This window comes from Musca autumnalis, unplaced genomic scaffold (assembly GCF_047663935.1).
Source record: "Musca autumnalis isolate F117 unplaced genomic scaffold, ASM4766393v1 scaffold_4, whole genome shotgun sequence".
Taxonomy (NCBI): Eukaryota; Metazoa; Arthropoda; class Insecta; order Diptera; family Muscidae; genus Musca; species Musca autumnalis.
Genome location: NW_027411977.1, coordinates 154,951,716 through 154,968,369, shown reverse-complemented (window position 1 = coordinate 154,968,369; position 16,654 = coordinate 154,951,716). Strand labels below are relative to the sequence as shown.

Below are 16,654 nucleotides of genomic sequence, written 5' to 3'. Positions count from 1 at the left end.
TGACGCAAAAATGATTTTAAAATTTTTATTTATATTTTTGGACAATTTTTAGAAGTCAATGTAAGTAAACCTTATCATCAAACACACAAGGAGGTTAAATATTCACGTTGTCATTGGAGAGGATAAATCTCAGTGGGATGCTGTCTTTGTTTCGGCAGGAGTTGTGTAAGTCTTAAATAACTTTGACGTAATGCTCACACAGTACAGGCTGCTTTGGACAATGCTGATTGGAGATTCATCTTCTTTCCAGGGGGACTTCAATAATTTGAAAACTACAGAGTTACTACTTTCAGAGCTACAAATAGTTCTTCAAAATATTCAGCGCGGAACAATTGACTACTGAACAAATGATCAGCTCATGAGTAAGAAATGCATGAGAGTTCCAGTTCCTAGCATGAGAGTTCCAGCATTGCAGTAGTTTGGGATTTGCTTAAACTTCAGAAAAGGCATTATTACACTTCTTTTAGTGATCTGACGGAAGACACGAATGAGGTGGAGGTGTCGTCTCTCCAGCCCTCTCTTTCCTTAATCTTGGTTTTGAAAGCTAGTTTTAATTGAGCATAATTGCTCATCACATCCTGCACAAATAATTGCTTACTGTTTGGTGATTAAGTCGACGCATCGTCCACGACAAAGCGAATATCGCGATCCAGCACATTGTTGTTCTGCAGCAATGATCACTATTGATCCCCACAGGTTGAAATCATAATAAACATTTTGGAGATTATTTCAGTTTTTTCATTTGGAGAGCAGCCAATTTAATTTCTTTAGATTCATTTTTGAGACCACGGCCTTATATTCAAAGCTTTCAAGGGGTTTGCCGGCAGATAAAGCGTGCCTACCGAGTTCTCCTTCAACCGAGCAGCCTCCTAGTAGATAGTCTTGTTTCAAAGCTAGTGGCCAACCGTTGTAAGTTATAAGTTTCCTACCAAAATCATAAGAATGACATATCCTTATGTTTCTAAGAAATTTCTTTAATTTCGAGAATCGTCAGCGTTTTTTTTCCATTTTAAATAAAAAAAGGAATTTATTGATCGATTTCTGTGATCAACGTATTATTTTGTTTGTGTATTTTCGTGAAGTTATAAGACTTGAAACATTTTCCGATTCGAATTCATAAGAAATACATAAATATTTATTGTCACAAAAATATAATTCCAAAGTGGTTTGTGCGCGACGGTTTTACATATATAAATGGAATAAACGTTGTTTTAGCCCTTAATAGGCAAAAGTTAATTTATTGCTGCTACAGGAAATATTTTTTTGAGAAACAAAATCGAAAAGTCATGAATCTAGTTTACATATACACACATATTGCGTCTGTTGTTAAACCCATAACTGGCAGTTATCGATTAAAAAAAATAAATAAATTTAACACATCACAATCAAAAATAATGAACGTATGAAAAAATGTCAGATTTTAATCAAAAACACCTATTACCAAATAATGAGTTTTTATAGTAATTTTTGGTAGTCGTGACTACTTACAAATCAATCAACTAACCCATTATTTGAATAAGGACATGTCACACTAAATAAATAGTTATTCTTTGGCCACTAAAAGTAGGAAAATAAGATGAAAGCTATCTCCTATTTTTAGAACTGTTGAGGCGAATTTATGTTCGCATTTAACACACTCGATATTTTTATTTTGCTCCCTGTCGGTATTGAATATGCGAACTTCTGATTTGTAGCTGAACACCCACGTTAAGGGTTGTTTAAATGCGTGCATTTATTTTTTTCTGGATTTTACTTTATTTATTAACTATTTTCATAACACAAACCCAATCTAAAATCGTTCATCAAACAAATTATTAACGAATAAAAGCAAAAATTCATAAACGTCCATATGTTGTTAAATTAACAAAAATTAAGAGAATATTGCAGCAACATTAGTGGTTGCTCGTGTACACGTCTACTTTATATAAACAGTTTTTTGTATTTTTGTTATAAAAAACTCACTCACCGTCGGAGCGTTGAATTCACAACTCTTCGTTTTGTAACCGAGCACACACACTCTGTGGCATTGTTTTCGTTACGTAGTAATGAGTAAAATAAGTATTTTTGCTTAGTAACATTTTAATGAAATAAAATATTAGTTTTCAGCGTAATCTAAAAGGTAATGTGGATAAAACTTTCAAAATACCGAAAATCGTGCAGTTACATTATATAGGGACTATATTAAATAGTGGGCCTACACCGAATATTCCAAGGGGAAATGTTTCATACCCCTAGCGACGACTAAGTACCAAATTTAAGCGATGTTAGTCCAATAGTGTGGTAAAGTCCTTCAAAATGCCGAAAATCAAACCAAAGAACTATACCGACAATTCTCTAAACTCCTACAAAATCTCAACTGCATTGGTAGGATAATATGTCTAAGACTTTAAAAATACCGAAAACCAGGCAATATCCGTCTATGAGGGCTATACAAATGCTGGAAATTCTCTGCAGAAATACTTTACACCCCCAGCAAAAAAGATAAATAATTATAATAAATGAATAAAACAAGTGATACCCTACACCACAACCACTGCACGCAGAGAAAAAATTTTGTTGGAACAATCATATTCTAAGAACAAAATAGTGTATTTAAAAATTCTTAATATGTATTGTTGGCGCAACAATATGTTTTGTGTCATTACGTTCCCTAATAAAAAATATATGGTTGAAACAACAATGTATATTTTCAGATTTTAAAAATACATGTTTTGTTCTTAGAATATGATTGTTCCAACAATATCTCATCTCTGTGTGTATGCATGAGCTTTTTACTCGTAAACTTTTTTAGGGATACACCGACGTAGCCAGGGGGATGCCCGAAACGCATCCAACCAAAGCTGAGATACTCGTTAATATAATTCAAATAATACAAGTGAGCCAAGGCTATAGTCGAGTCGGGATTGACTATGTGATACCCTACACCACTACCCCTGTGCATACGCTTTTGACTGGTAAAATTCAAAATATTAAAATTGGGATAGCTTAGCGCCTTTGCTCTGAATACAGGTCAATTTTGTTGAAACGCATTTAAGTACATCGTCAGTACAACTTAAATAACAAAATGGAAAAGTGGGATGTGCGCCAACCATCAATAGGCTTCTTTCTCTGTGAGACCCCCATCAACCCCCAAAATTTCGTGAGGATCCGATCAAAACTCCGACCTGTAGTGTGATTACACAAAAATGGAAAAAGCTATGAATTACCGCCTACTGAGATATCTCCGTTGTTTGATCACCTATGACTAACTACTTCACATCGTTGTAAAGGTGATATTTTCTACTTTACTTGCCAGGTTTTGCTTTCGATATACCTCTTACAGAAGAGAGATATTCGCTTTGAAATAAAACGTTGGCCTTTTCTCCAAATAAGTTTTTTCAAATTCCGACCCCTGAATAATAACCGACCATTACCAAAATCAATAGGTTTTTTCCTCTGTGGGACCCTCATTAACACCAAAAATTTCAAAAAAAGATTAAAAAATGGGATGTAATACCGACTATTGCGATATCTCCGTTATTTGGCCACCTTCGCCAACCTGCTTTACATCGTTGTAAAGATGGGATTTTCTACTTTCATAGTCAGACTTTTGGAAGGTCTTCAACCAAAGCTGTGATATGCAAGATTTTCAGTTTCCTATTTTTCCCTACATTCCCATTATTTTCTCTCATATTTCCTCTCTTGAGCATTCACCAACTCTTTTTTGTTACTCCCCACCATCGTCTCACCATCACATTGATACTATATCAGAGGTGCACAAGAAGAGCATGCTATTTTGGGTGATTGCATTGGAAGGAGAACTGATTTTTTTCTAAGAGAAATTAAAATATTTGAAGTTAAGGTCTTTATAAGTTTTTTCATTGTTACATCAATACGAGAAGTCCAAAAAGGTATTCTAAATAAAAAATTATGTGTTAAAACTTGTAATTTTAATTAAAAAGCACAATTTTAATAAATATCAAAGCAAATAATGTGTGCATCCGTGGGCATGTTAATTGGTGCCTTCTCAACAACGACTAAAAAACTGAGCGTAAATGTTCGTTTGAGTTGTATTCAACGTTTTCGTAAAGTCGCGTACATGATTGCACTACCCTGTCGGACTTTTATCAACCAGTTGATGGTTGATAATAAATCGTTTATTTTAAACTGACTACAAACCAGTTGAAAAGTCATCTAGAGATCAACCACTTTGAACAGAAAAAAAATCCGAGCATAATATAAAAATATTGTTCGGATATATATTATCTGTCGCTTTAACATTAATCTTTAATTATTCTCTCAAATTTTGTCACTTTCCTTCTATTTGGAAAAAATCTTATCTAGTCCCCTTACATAAATCGGTTAGCTTAGCAGATGTTTCAAATTATAGAGGAATAGCAAAGTTGAGTGTCATTCCAAAGTTATTCGAGAAACTAGTTACTGATATCATTGCTCAACCAATACTGAGCTCATACCAGCACGGGTTTCGCAGTGGTCTTTCAACTGTTACCAACCTGATTCAATTCTCGTCAGAAGTATTAAAATGGTTTGTTCAGCTTATGAAACTGATACTTCAGCAAGGCCTTTGATAGGGTTAATCATAATCAAATCAAAATTTGTTGTGGCGGATATCATCATATTTACATGGCAGATCTCAGTCAGTCTTATTTGAAGTTTTATTATCCTTATTCAGTTTTATTTATTCTTTCTACCAAAATCAATAAAATATTCTAAATTACACTGTGATACAAAAGTTGACAAAAACTTTTTGCAGAGGTTCTAATGCATAAATTCGGTTTTGTGGGAGTCCATCGAAGACGAAAATACCTTTGGTACCTTTGGGTCACTTCGGTTTTTGATTTTATAACGGTAAATGTAGTGAAAAATGGGCTTTCTTGGATTTTCAACTTTAAACGGGCATTACTTCTTTTTTCCACAACCGATTTGCACACGCCATTTTTTGTCTTTCGAACAAGCCATAGATCTCTAAAATCGGTTAACAAATGGCTACGTAATAGTGGTTTAAGTGTGAGAAAAACACATTAAAAACCAGTAAAATGTTTTTCCTTGTGCTCAAGGTCGCGTATTGTTCAAAAGGTATTATTCTCCCCCTTCCAATAAAAAATAGTGTGTGCAAATCGGTTGTTGAAAAAAGAAATAATGCCCGTTTAAAGTCGAAAATCCGAGAAAGCCCATTTTTCACTACATTTACCGTTATAAAATCAAAAACCGAAGTGACCCAAAGAAACCAAAGGTATTTTGGTCTTACATGGACTCCCACAAAACCGAATTTATGCATTAGAACCCCTGCATATTTTTCGTGTAGCACACTGTTATTAATGTATGCAGACGATGTCAAGTTATTTATGACACATAAGTCTCAATATCACGTGGATTTGCTCCAAAACGATTTAGATAGTCTTTTTCGAACTTAAAAAAGTGTAAGCACATCTGCTTTTTTCGATCTACTCCGTTATTATACCAATATTGTATTAATGGACATGCATTGTCATCAGTAGAATCATACTTTGATCTTGGACTGTTGATGGATCCGAAGTTAAATTTTAATAACCACATCATTACTATTTGGGTTTTATAAAACGTTGGGCAAAAGAATTTTCTGACCCATATGTAGCTAAACACTTATACAAATCTTTTGCTAGGCCAATTTTAGAGTATGGTTCTGTGGTATGGGATCCTTATTATGCAATCTATTCTGATAAAATTGAATTTGTACAGAAACAGTTTTTACTTTTTGCGTTACGAAATCTAAATTGGAGTAGTGACTTTGAATTGCCCTCTTATACTAGTACACTAAAACTTATCCGGTTACCTACCTTAAAAAGTAGACGTATAATGTTTAATGCTATTACAACTCTGAAAATATTAAATGGCTCTGTACCATCAGATTTTTTAGTATCATCTTTTAGAATAAATATATCTTTTAGATCCAGTAGATACTACCAATTTTTATATTTAGATCCCCTCTATAAAATGAGTGTTGACTTTAATTCTATGTATAGTATTATAAATTTTGGAATGATCACAGATATTATAAAATCTAGAATAATTATGTCTTTGAATGAGTATTAAATTATACAATATACAGTGGTGGCCAATATATTTGCAACAAAATTGCACGTTTTAGAAAAATTTCTGTAAATTTTTTTTGTCAGATAATTTAGGCACTTTTTCCAATTATTTATAGTTCAATGCTTCAAGTATAAGAAAATAAAAAGTTTTGACACGATATCTAAAAAGAATTATGAAAAAATATTAAAATACATAAATCGCCTTAAAATTTAATGGTCAAAACCAAATCTCATGCAAAAATCTTCAATATTTTGTAAAATATCATTTTTAATACAATGCCCGAAATAAACATAGGTTCACATGTAAATTTCTAAATTTTTCATAATTCAGATGACTTTTATAGGATTTTATAATTTTGTATTATAGAGTTGGGCACTCCCCATGATGTCAATATATACATTATTTGGTTTTGCAAAAAAATATACAAATAAGTAAAATTTAAATTTTTTCCTTATTTTTGGTGCGAAATAATGATAGGTTCAAGGCAATTATTAGGGATTTACACGCATAAAATTGAGGAAAACTTTTTACAAATCGTTGTTTTTTTAGATAACCGATGTCCAACGAGTAATTTGGTTTGGAAGTTGTCCCCGAATTATTTTCAAAATGCAGATAAGTTAGACACTTTAAAGCAGTTTTCAAGAAACACATTTTTAAACGTGAGAGAGGAGGTAAATCTGTGGTTGTCAGAGGCAAGGATCATTTCAATTTGCATGAAAAGAGTAACAATCAAAAAACTAATTCCAGTTTTGTAAAAAGTTTCATAAATTGGGCGCTAATTTGAGCGTCAAAAAAGCCTGGAGGGTTTTCCAACACCACTTTGAAGTCAAGAATCGCTATTTCTCCCATTTATTCGAGTTGTCATCTCAAAACAATAGCCAACTTGATCTTCTGGTATCGAAAATGCGATGTAAACAAATGTTAGAAAGCTCAAATCGATACAAAAATTGCCAAGTAAAACTGCAACCGAGCCCAAAAAAGGAAACCGCCAGATTTCGTCTAAAAATTATGTGAACCCTCATGCAAAATGGCTGGGATGGATTTTTTCTATTGTTTGAGTAATAGAGTAATTTCCCATCCATTTTTCATAAACATTTTTACTTAAACCCACGTCTGTTCTTCATCAGGCTCGATTGCTGTTTTACTTGCTAATTTTTCTATTCTTCCTAGGTCGATTTGAGCTTACTAACGTTTGTTTACATCGCATTTTCGATACCTGAAGGTCAAGTTGGCTGTTGTTTTGAGATGCAAAAGTATTTTAACACGAATAAATGGGAGAAATAAGCGATTCTTGACTTCAAAGTGGTGTTGGAAAACCCTCCAGGCTTTTTTGACGCTCAAATTGGCGCTCAATTTATGAAACTTTTTACAAGACTGGAATTAGTTTTTTGGCTGTTACTCTTTTCATACAAATTGAAATGATCCTTGCCTCTGACAACCACAGATTTGCCTGCTCCCTCACGTAAAAATGTGTTTCTTGAAAACTGCTTTAAAGTGTCTAACTTATCTGCATTTTGAAAATAATTCGGAGACAACTTCCAAACCAAATTACTCGTTGGACATCGGTTATCTAAAAAAACAACGATTTGTAAAAAGTTTTCCTCAAATTTATGCGTGTAAATCCCTAATAATTGCCCTGAACCTATCATTATTTCGCACCAAAAATAACGGAAAACATTTTTAAATTTTATTTTGTCGCAAAACCAAATAATTGATATATTGACATCATGGGGAGTGCCCAACTCCATAATACAAAATTATAAAATCCTATAAAAGTCATCTGAATTATTAAAGAATTAGAAATTTACATGTGAACCTATCTTTATTTCGGACACTGTATGACTCAAGTTATTTGTTTTTTGTTCTGGGAAGATTAAAAGTGAGTAAAATTTGTTTTGTTTTAGTTGAAGATTCAATCATATGATTGCTTAAGTCTGGAGTATTCCCCCATTACTCTCTGTAGAAAGGAAATGATGAAGATAAGCCAGTGGGGGAATACTCCAGACTTAAGCAATCATATGATTGAATCTTCAACTAAAACAAAACAAACAAAAACAGAGAAGGAACGCGCAAAAGGGAATTTTTAAATTCCAACAACATACTCACAGGTAACTGTGTTGATGTTACTTCAAATCACAGAAATCGATGATTTCTTAGTTGAATCGTGCTGTCAGCTTGCAAATATTTTGTTCTGGTGTTTTTTTGGTACAACCGAAAAGTGAGCATCATTGTCATTAATGCCAAGTTTACACTTACGCTCCAAAATCCACTGGATTTCACGAAATCCTGAAATACACCCCGGTGTTTACACTTATTTTTTTCTTGATTTCAAGCATATCACAATAATCAAGGTAGATGCATATGCGCAGCTGATCGAACATGAATTCTCAAAACAAGTTGTTGTAAAATGAATTAGTCATCAAAAATATACGACAATATAGAACTTTACAACTTTATTTCGAAAATTATTGTAAAATTATCTATATATATAAAAATGGTGTAAAAAATGTATAGTACTTCATAAAATGAGAACGGCTAGGCCGATTTCTGTAAAATTTTTTGTCAGTTATTCGTATTTTCGAGGAGAAGGTCTTTACGGAAGAAAATTTTGGAAAATCTCTCCGGAAAAGTCGGAAAATTGGAAAAATCGAAAATTGAGTTTTTGTATGAAATTTTATTCCTTAATAGCGAGACGAAGTTCGCCGGGTCCGCTAGTTATCTATATATCGTATTAATTGTGTATAGCACTAACAAATGAAAAAAAATGATTTTATCTTTGAGGCATCATAATAATAAATTTTGATAGGTAAAAGCTGTGTTCAGAACCTGCAAAATACTACTACTTGCAGTAGTTTTCCCGTTTAGTACTAAAAATACGTTCCCGTACTCCAAAATCTAACAAGACTTGCACTTCTCTTTAAACAAAAATTGCGCCGAATAATGCTTGGTTTACATTTACGAAATTCACTTGATTTCAACTGTCAAATCCATAGGGTAAACGTCAAATGAAATCCAGATGAGATTTCATTTGACGTTTGAGCTATGGAATTGACAGTTGAAATTGAGTGGATTTCGTAAATGTAAACTTAGCATAACACCCTCTTCTCCTGTTTTCTGCCATACAATTTTGGCCTAGTAGAAACTAGCGGCATTTTCATTGGCATCTAAATACAATAGTTAATACGTTGATTTTGACTCTTCTGCTGGAGTTTTTGCAATTTCCGTCATTTTCCGTTCCCGTATTTTTTAAGAAATTTTATATTGGGAAGCAATTTTTGACAGTTAGCTCTTTTTTCTAACATTACCATTAAAAAAGTACGGGAACACAATGAAAAGTAGAATTGTAACAAAGTAATTAAATATTTTTTCGCATTGTTTACAAATTATGATACTAAAATTTTTTGTTGCAGCAATTGACGATCTACCTTGTTTATTGTGATACGTGAAAAGTGTTGCAACTTTTGGTACTTTTTTATGCAAACACAGGGTTTTATGTCATGTGTACTGCGATTTCGATGTTGATTTCGCTGAAATCACGAAATGAGATGATTTCATTTTTGTATGCGAAATCATGATAAATTTTGCTTGATTCCGCACGAAATCACGAAACGCGTTCGAAGTCACGAAACGACGTCAAATGTAAACCAAGCATAACATGAGAATACTCGATGCTTAAAGAGTTCATGTTTTAACTAGAAAAATCATCATTTCAAAAACTGAAAAGCCAATTGATAATTCCCTTCGCCGGCATGAAATTATGATATTGGTAGCGATCAGTAAATTTTGCAGGCTGTCAGTGCGATTTGTAAACATTACTCTCTGTAGAAAGGTACTCGTAATGATGAAGTTAAGCCAATGGGGGAATACTCCAGGCTTAAGCAATTTTAAAACTGATATCAATCATTCGTACTTCATCGACGGATGGGGCATCTAGGGGAGGAGCATGAGCATGGGTGCAGGAGTCAGTAACCTAGTAGAAATAATGGACATTCGGGATTCTCTTAAGGCAAAAAGTTTTAGAAAGTCCATCAGATGATAATTTGCCGCACACATTTTGTATATAGACATTTCCGTGAAGAGCACAGACTTCCCAAGAAAATAAAAGGTTTGCAACACATTTAGTACTCGCTAAAGCCAATTAACATTATATTATAACTACCGCGATTTATAGTCTTCTGAGTGAATTTTTGAAATTTATTTCCATAATAAACACATTTTTTCATAAATGTATGGGATATGATTTATGTATTCTAGCGAGCAATAAATGTGTTGAAACCTTTTCTATTTTTGGGAAGCCTGTGCTCTTCCTGGAAATATATATATATAGACCCAGACTTCTGACTTTGGGTAATAAACAATATAACTGCTTTATTAAATCATAAACTTAAATGTCCATTATTTCCTAAGTTACTCACTCTTGCACCCATGCTCATGCCCCTCACCTTGACCCGCCACTCCCCCGATGAAGTACGAATGACTGATATCAGTTTTACAATTTTACTCAATTTTAAACTTCCCAAAACAAAAAACAAATAACTTGAGTCATATTAAAAATAATATTTTAAAAAATATTGAAGATTTTTGCATCCGATTTGGTTCAGTTGCATATGTTTTGACCATTAAATTTTAAGGCGTTTTATGTATTCTCATATTTTATCAAATTTCTTGTTAGATATCGTGCCAAAACTTTTTATTTTCTTATACTGTAAGCATTGAACTATAAATAATTGCAAAAAATACCTAGTTTTTCTTTCAAAAAAATATTTTACAGAACATTTTCTAAAACGTGCGAATTTGATGCTAATGTATTGGCCACTACTGTATTTGTAATAAACTAGCTAGTAAAAAAGGTAACGCACTAACCACTTCGTTTTTACAGTGTTTTATTTAACTTGTTTTCGTCGGTTTAGTTCAAATCTGGTAACTCATTTTTAACACAGTTGTAGTTGACCAATCGGACTGAAACTTTGCACACTTTCCAGATTTAGATGACAATACATGAATATGAAATTAAAACAAAGATTGGTCCATTTTACAGTGTTTAACGGCGTTTTATTTAAATTGCATTTCAAATCTTTTAATTTAATTTTGACACAGTTGCAGTTGACCAATCAGACTAAAACTTTGCACACTTTTCAGATTTGGATGACAATACATGAATATGAAATCAAAACCAATATTGGTCCATTTTTACAGTGTTTTTACGGTGTTATATTTAAATTACATTTCAAATCTGGTAACTCAATTTTGACACAGTTGCAGTTGACCAATCGGACTAAAACTTTGCTAACTTTTCAGATTTGGATGACAATATATGAATATGAAATTAAAACAAAGATTGGTCCATTTTACAGTGTGTGTTTTAACGGTGTTTTATTTAACTTGCATTTCAACTCTGGTAACTCATTTTCCACACAGTTGCAGTTGACCAAACGAATAGATTTGTATGACAATACATGAATATGGGCCCAATTTTTCCTACAGCCCCCATGTAGCGGTACCACCCGCTTTCAGGTATTTTGAGGAATTTATCTTCATTTTTGCCCGAATTAGCTGTCATTTGGCATTTCCAATGATACAGACATTTCCCCACCAAAAATTGTGAACATAGGTCCAGGTATTGATATAGCCCCTTATAGCGGTACCACCCGATTTCAAGTATTATGAGGATTTTGTCTTCATTTTGAGGCCGAATTGGCTGTAACTTGGCATTTGGAGTCCCCAATGGTATAGAAACTTCTCCACCATAAATTGTTGACATAGGTCCAGGTTTTGGTATAGACCCCATATAGTGGTACCACCCGATTTCAAGTGTTTTTAGGATTTTATCTTCTTTTCTAGCCAGAATTGGCATAAGTCGCTCAAATAAAACGCTTGCATTTAGATCATAAATGGTGGCAAAATTAAACGGCAAGCATTTTATTTGAGAGATTCCATCATGAGAAAGAATATATTTATTGAGGCTAAGCAACAAATTATTTCCTAGTGCATTTCTAAATAAAACACTGAAACCTAATTTTTTATATTATATTTTATTTTATTTTGAAAAATACTATGAAATGAAAAAAATCTTAAAAATTGTTTTCTTGTTGTACGAATGAATGAGTTTTTGCCTATAAAAAATAAATAAAAAAATAAAATTATATATCGATGTCTTACTTCCTCAACCTCTCTCGTATCTTAAAAATAAAATGTTTGAGGAGGGATAAAAACGATATATTTAGGATTTTCTTTTTGTTTTTCTATTCTTAGATTCCGGATCTAATAATACATTACCCGTGGAAATCCATCTACTTAAACGCGAGATACGAGAAATTATAAAAATCACCTAAAGTTGATTTTGAAAAACTCGCGTATTTTATCGCGATTTCTGCGGATCATTTCCACGGCAATGAAAATACTGCACTTTTGTTTTTGCGGAACAGATGTTCAAAAATTTCGTTGATAAGGGAGGTACATATATTCATTTTAGCCCAAAAATATTGTGTATGCACCCTGCTCAAATTAGCGACGTTTTATAAGTTTTGGCCTACTAAGATACAGTTCATGCTACATCTTAGCTTCCAAATAAAATTATCTCTATAGGTAACCTGAGATACTCGTCAAATAAAACAATTGGAAAGTGGGATGTGCGCCGACCTATTTTGCATCATAATAAATATGATATTTTCGTTAATCGTTAATTACAATTTTTCAAATGCTTTCGAGGATGTGGGTTCAAATTCCAGCCTGGCTCAGCCGGTTTTTTATTTGGAATTTTGCCCGTTGGGGCGAAGATCATTTTAATGATAATTTTTATTAATTTTCTCGTTGGAGTTGAGCTTGATGATCGAAAATTTTTTTGCAAGTGAAAAAGAAAAGCCAAAGATTGGAGCCCACACAACAACCAAATTGTGTGACCTGGTTCCGCTGTTGGTTTTGGAGCACATCAGACATATCGGCTGTGGGAGTGGCTTCTCTGTCATCGAACTTTGATTTCTCAAATGAAACGTATTTTTACAGCGAAGGATATTTGTCCGCTATTTTTAACTGGGAGAATATTATGTTTTGTTTACCTATTTCGATATTACATACATATCGCTCATTTACATCTCAAAAAAATCCAGTTTCGAGAAAAAAGCGTTTTAAGCTGGCGATTGCAATATGAGTTCCCAACTTAAAAAGATTATTACACACAAATTAAAATAACTACTTGGACCATGTTTTGCAAACGTCTAGCGAGGTATCAGTGCTAAATTTCTGTGCAAGATAAAGTATGATTGGAAGTGTTTTCCATACTTACTTACTTAGCGGGCCCATTACAGAACATTTGTTCCATATGCCGAACTAAGAAAAGATCTCCAATTCTCTCTGTTTGTTGCTTCGGTTTCCGGAATATCGCGCCTTTTCATCTCGTCATCCACTTGTTTGCTCCACCGAAGCTTTGGCTTGCTAATTTTGCGTGCACCGCCATGTGGCCCGTATTTATACGCTTTTTAGCGGGTTCATCATCGCTCATTCTTATGATATGGCCTAGTCTACGGCAATCGGTGCATTTCGATACGTTTATCTTTACTGATTTCGTTGTATAGCAGATACAGCCCGTGTTTCATACGACGTCTATATTCAACGTCAACGCAGATTTGTCTGTAGATCTTTCGAAGAACATTTCTCTCAAACACACCAAGCAATGCCATGTCTGCTTGCACAAGTACCCAGGCTTCTGAACCATACATCAGCACGGGTAGTATTAGTGTTTTGTAAAGCGTTATTTTTGTTTGACGAGATGTGGCTTTGTTTTTAAACTGCTTACTTAAGCCAAAGTAGCATTCTGTTGGCCAATACAATTCTTCTTTTTATTTCATGGTGGACTTGCCATGTCTAAAGCCGTATTGGTATGGTCCAATTATTTCATTGACCATAGGCTTTAGTCGTTCGTACAATACTTATGCCCCTGTACTTAGAGCATACAGTCTTATCTCCTTTCTTGTGGACAGGACACAGAATGCTCAGGTTCCAATCGTCGGGTACGGGTTCTTCCTGCCAGATGGGACTAACTAGCTGATGCATACACCTTATCAGCGTGTCGCCTTCGGTTTTGAACAGCTCGGCTGGTAGGCCATACTATGGCCGCCATAGGCTGCTCCTGCCTTATTATTCTTCAACCGGTTTATTGCTGTCTTTACCTCATCCTGGCAGGGTGGTGCACATTCAATACCATATTCTGGGATTTTATCTGTGATATCTTCGTCATCTTCGCTACTATTGGATACCAACAGTTTGGAAAAGTGCTCTTTCCATATCCTTAGCACACTATCTGTATTAGTTACCAAATTGCCTTGCTGGTCTCAACAGGAGCATGTGCCTGTACCAAAGCCATCAGTTTGATGTTTCGCACTTTGGTAGAATTTTCGGACTTAATTGTGGTTCCTGTACTTCTCAAAGCCATCAGTTTGATGTTTCGCACTTTGGTAGAATTTTCGGACTTAATTGTGGTTCCTGTACATCTCAAGTTTTTCACACTCCCGCTTTTCCATTTCTCTCTTTGACCTTCGGAAAATACGCTTATAATCTCTCCTCCCGATACTTCTATCGTGCGCTACGCGTTGCTATTGATTGTAAAGTAGCCCTATATGCAGCATTTTTTCTGTGGTAGCAGCACGATATTCCTGGACATACCACGGATTCGTTGGTGGAGGTCTCTGGTATCCAAGTACTTGTTTTGCGGCTGTTAAAATGGAGTGGGCAATATTTTGCCATTGGTCCGGGATAAGTAAGTTAATCTGGTACGTACCTTTTCTGCAACAAGGTGGTGGGCCAAGTCTATGTTTGTACCTCGGAACCATCGTACATCCAACACACTCGACGAATACCGTCCATCTATCACAACGTGATGAATTTGATTTCTCCCTTATCTCATTCCATTGTCAGATGTTCTATTATTGAGTAGATTGAATTTCCCGACTGTTGGACCAAAGATATTCTCCTTTCCAATTCTGGCATTAAAATCGCCTAAAATAATTTTAACGTCATGGGCAGGACAACGGTCATATCTTTCTTCTAAGCTCACCGACGATCTACAAATCCGCAACCAAACTCATGCTTTGTGTAATGGCAGCTATAATACAGTGCGTCACCTTTAGGTGTTGTTGTGACTCTATTCCCAATCAATCGTATTTCCTGTGTGGCAGTAATGTCGGCCTTGTACTTTTCAAGTACATCTGCCGATCCTTAAAACTTTTGCGGGGCTCGTTAACTTTAGAGGGGTTTGTTTTTCTTTCGTTTTTTCATAGTAGGCTGCTTTTTCTAGAGGAGGGTTACTCACCCGACTCAAGTTTTTAACTTTATTATGGGTGAAAGGGCGGCAAATGTTAGCTCACTACCTTTAACAGTGACACCACGGGGAGGTCACTGTCCACTTGAGATGAGAGAGTATAAATCCTGGGCTTTGCCATTTTAAAACCGGCCAGGACCGTTCCTTGGTATCTTTCATCCCCTACGTCACTTTCTTAAGTGTTTAGTGCTTCATAAGCTCAAAAAACTTTTCTATTTTGCATTATGCGAATCTCGTAGTAAATGTGATGTAACTCGTCCAGTTTTAGAGCTATCAGCAAGAGACCCAAGATAACGTAGAAATGATAGAAAAAAATTGCAGAAATTGCTAACTCAGAAAACGCATCTTTAGTTATGCCCCTCTTTGAGTAAATGAACGATATGTTCCCATAACATTCCCCGAAGGAACAAGGCAGACTTCTCTCATATCAAACAAATGATTGGACCTATTTTTTATCGTCAAGTTTGAACGGGACTTCTAGATAAGTTTTTCATGGCGGAGCAGGATTTTCCATCGCCGACAATTTTGATGTTCTGGTCATGGATTGATCCCCAGGCCTTCTAAGTGAAAGGTGGACGTGCTTATCATTGCACCACGGTGTCTCCTGTTTATATTAATTAATAAACATTATTTTCAGAACATTTGTTTGAGTTTAATCAAAGTTGGTCGTAGACCCATACTTATGTATACCCAAATTAATGTCTCGACGAGCTGAGTCGATCTGGCTATGTGCGTCCGTCCGTCTGTCTGTCCATCTAAACCTTGTAATCACGCTACAAGTCGCAATTTTTATGGGATTTGGTTGACCAAAAATCATGAAATTTAAAGATGTTGTGTAGTTTTACGTAAAGCTAATTTAAAGATGTAGTTAGTTGATTCTATATGAAATATAAATTCAATAGTGAAAGTTCATAACATTTCAAACAGTTTTTAATTGAATTAGTCTTTGACATTTAAACTTTATTACCATCTTACAAACCTTTCAATAGCATTTGGTATACAGTAATCATTAACTCAGTATTTTTCTTTCTAGACTCTGCTTTTCTTTAGTTTCAAAGTGCAATCTAAAGAACTTCTTAGATACCTCCAAAAAGAGCTATAATTCGAATCCACGAGTGTAGATTGGACTTGTATCGAATATTTCCAATTCAGCTATTGGGTCGATGCATAGCTATTTTGCCAGAGTTGATAGGGTCCGTGCAAGCCAACCAAAAAAGCAGACATTTACATTAAAAAACAAGTGAGCAAAGCCTTGTGCATAAGATTTTC

The 16,654-nt window shown here is 34.6% G+C and overlaps 1 protein-coding gene across 4 annotated transcripts in view; it reads right to left on the bottom strand.

Annotated features, from left to right (window-relative positions):
- The window catches only part of LOC141400619 (paired box protein Pax-6-like), a 260,551-nt gene that overhangs the window by 165,039 nt on the left and 78,858 nt on the right, over window positions 1-16,654 (bottom strand). The window contains exons 1-3 of one of the 4 annotated variants that reach the window (XM_073979910.1): window positions 15,122-15,650; window positions 14,846-15,063; window positions 13,355-14,779 (exon numbers count right to left, since the gene is read on the bottom strand). The exons of the other annotated variants lie outside the window; for them this stretch is intronic. The gene's annotated coding sequence lies outside the window, so the exon portion shown is untranslated. Of the gene's footprint in view, window positions 1-13,354; window positions 14,780-14,845; window positions 15,064-15,121; window positions 15,651-16,654 lie in introns of those variants that run through there. 4 annotated transcript variants of the gene reach the window in all.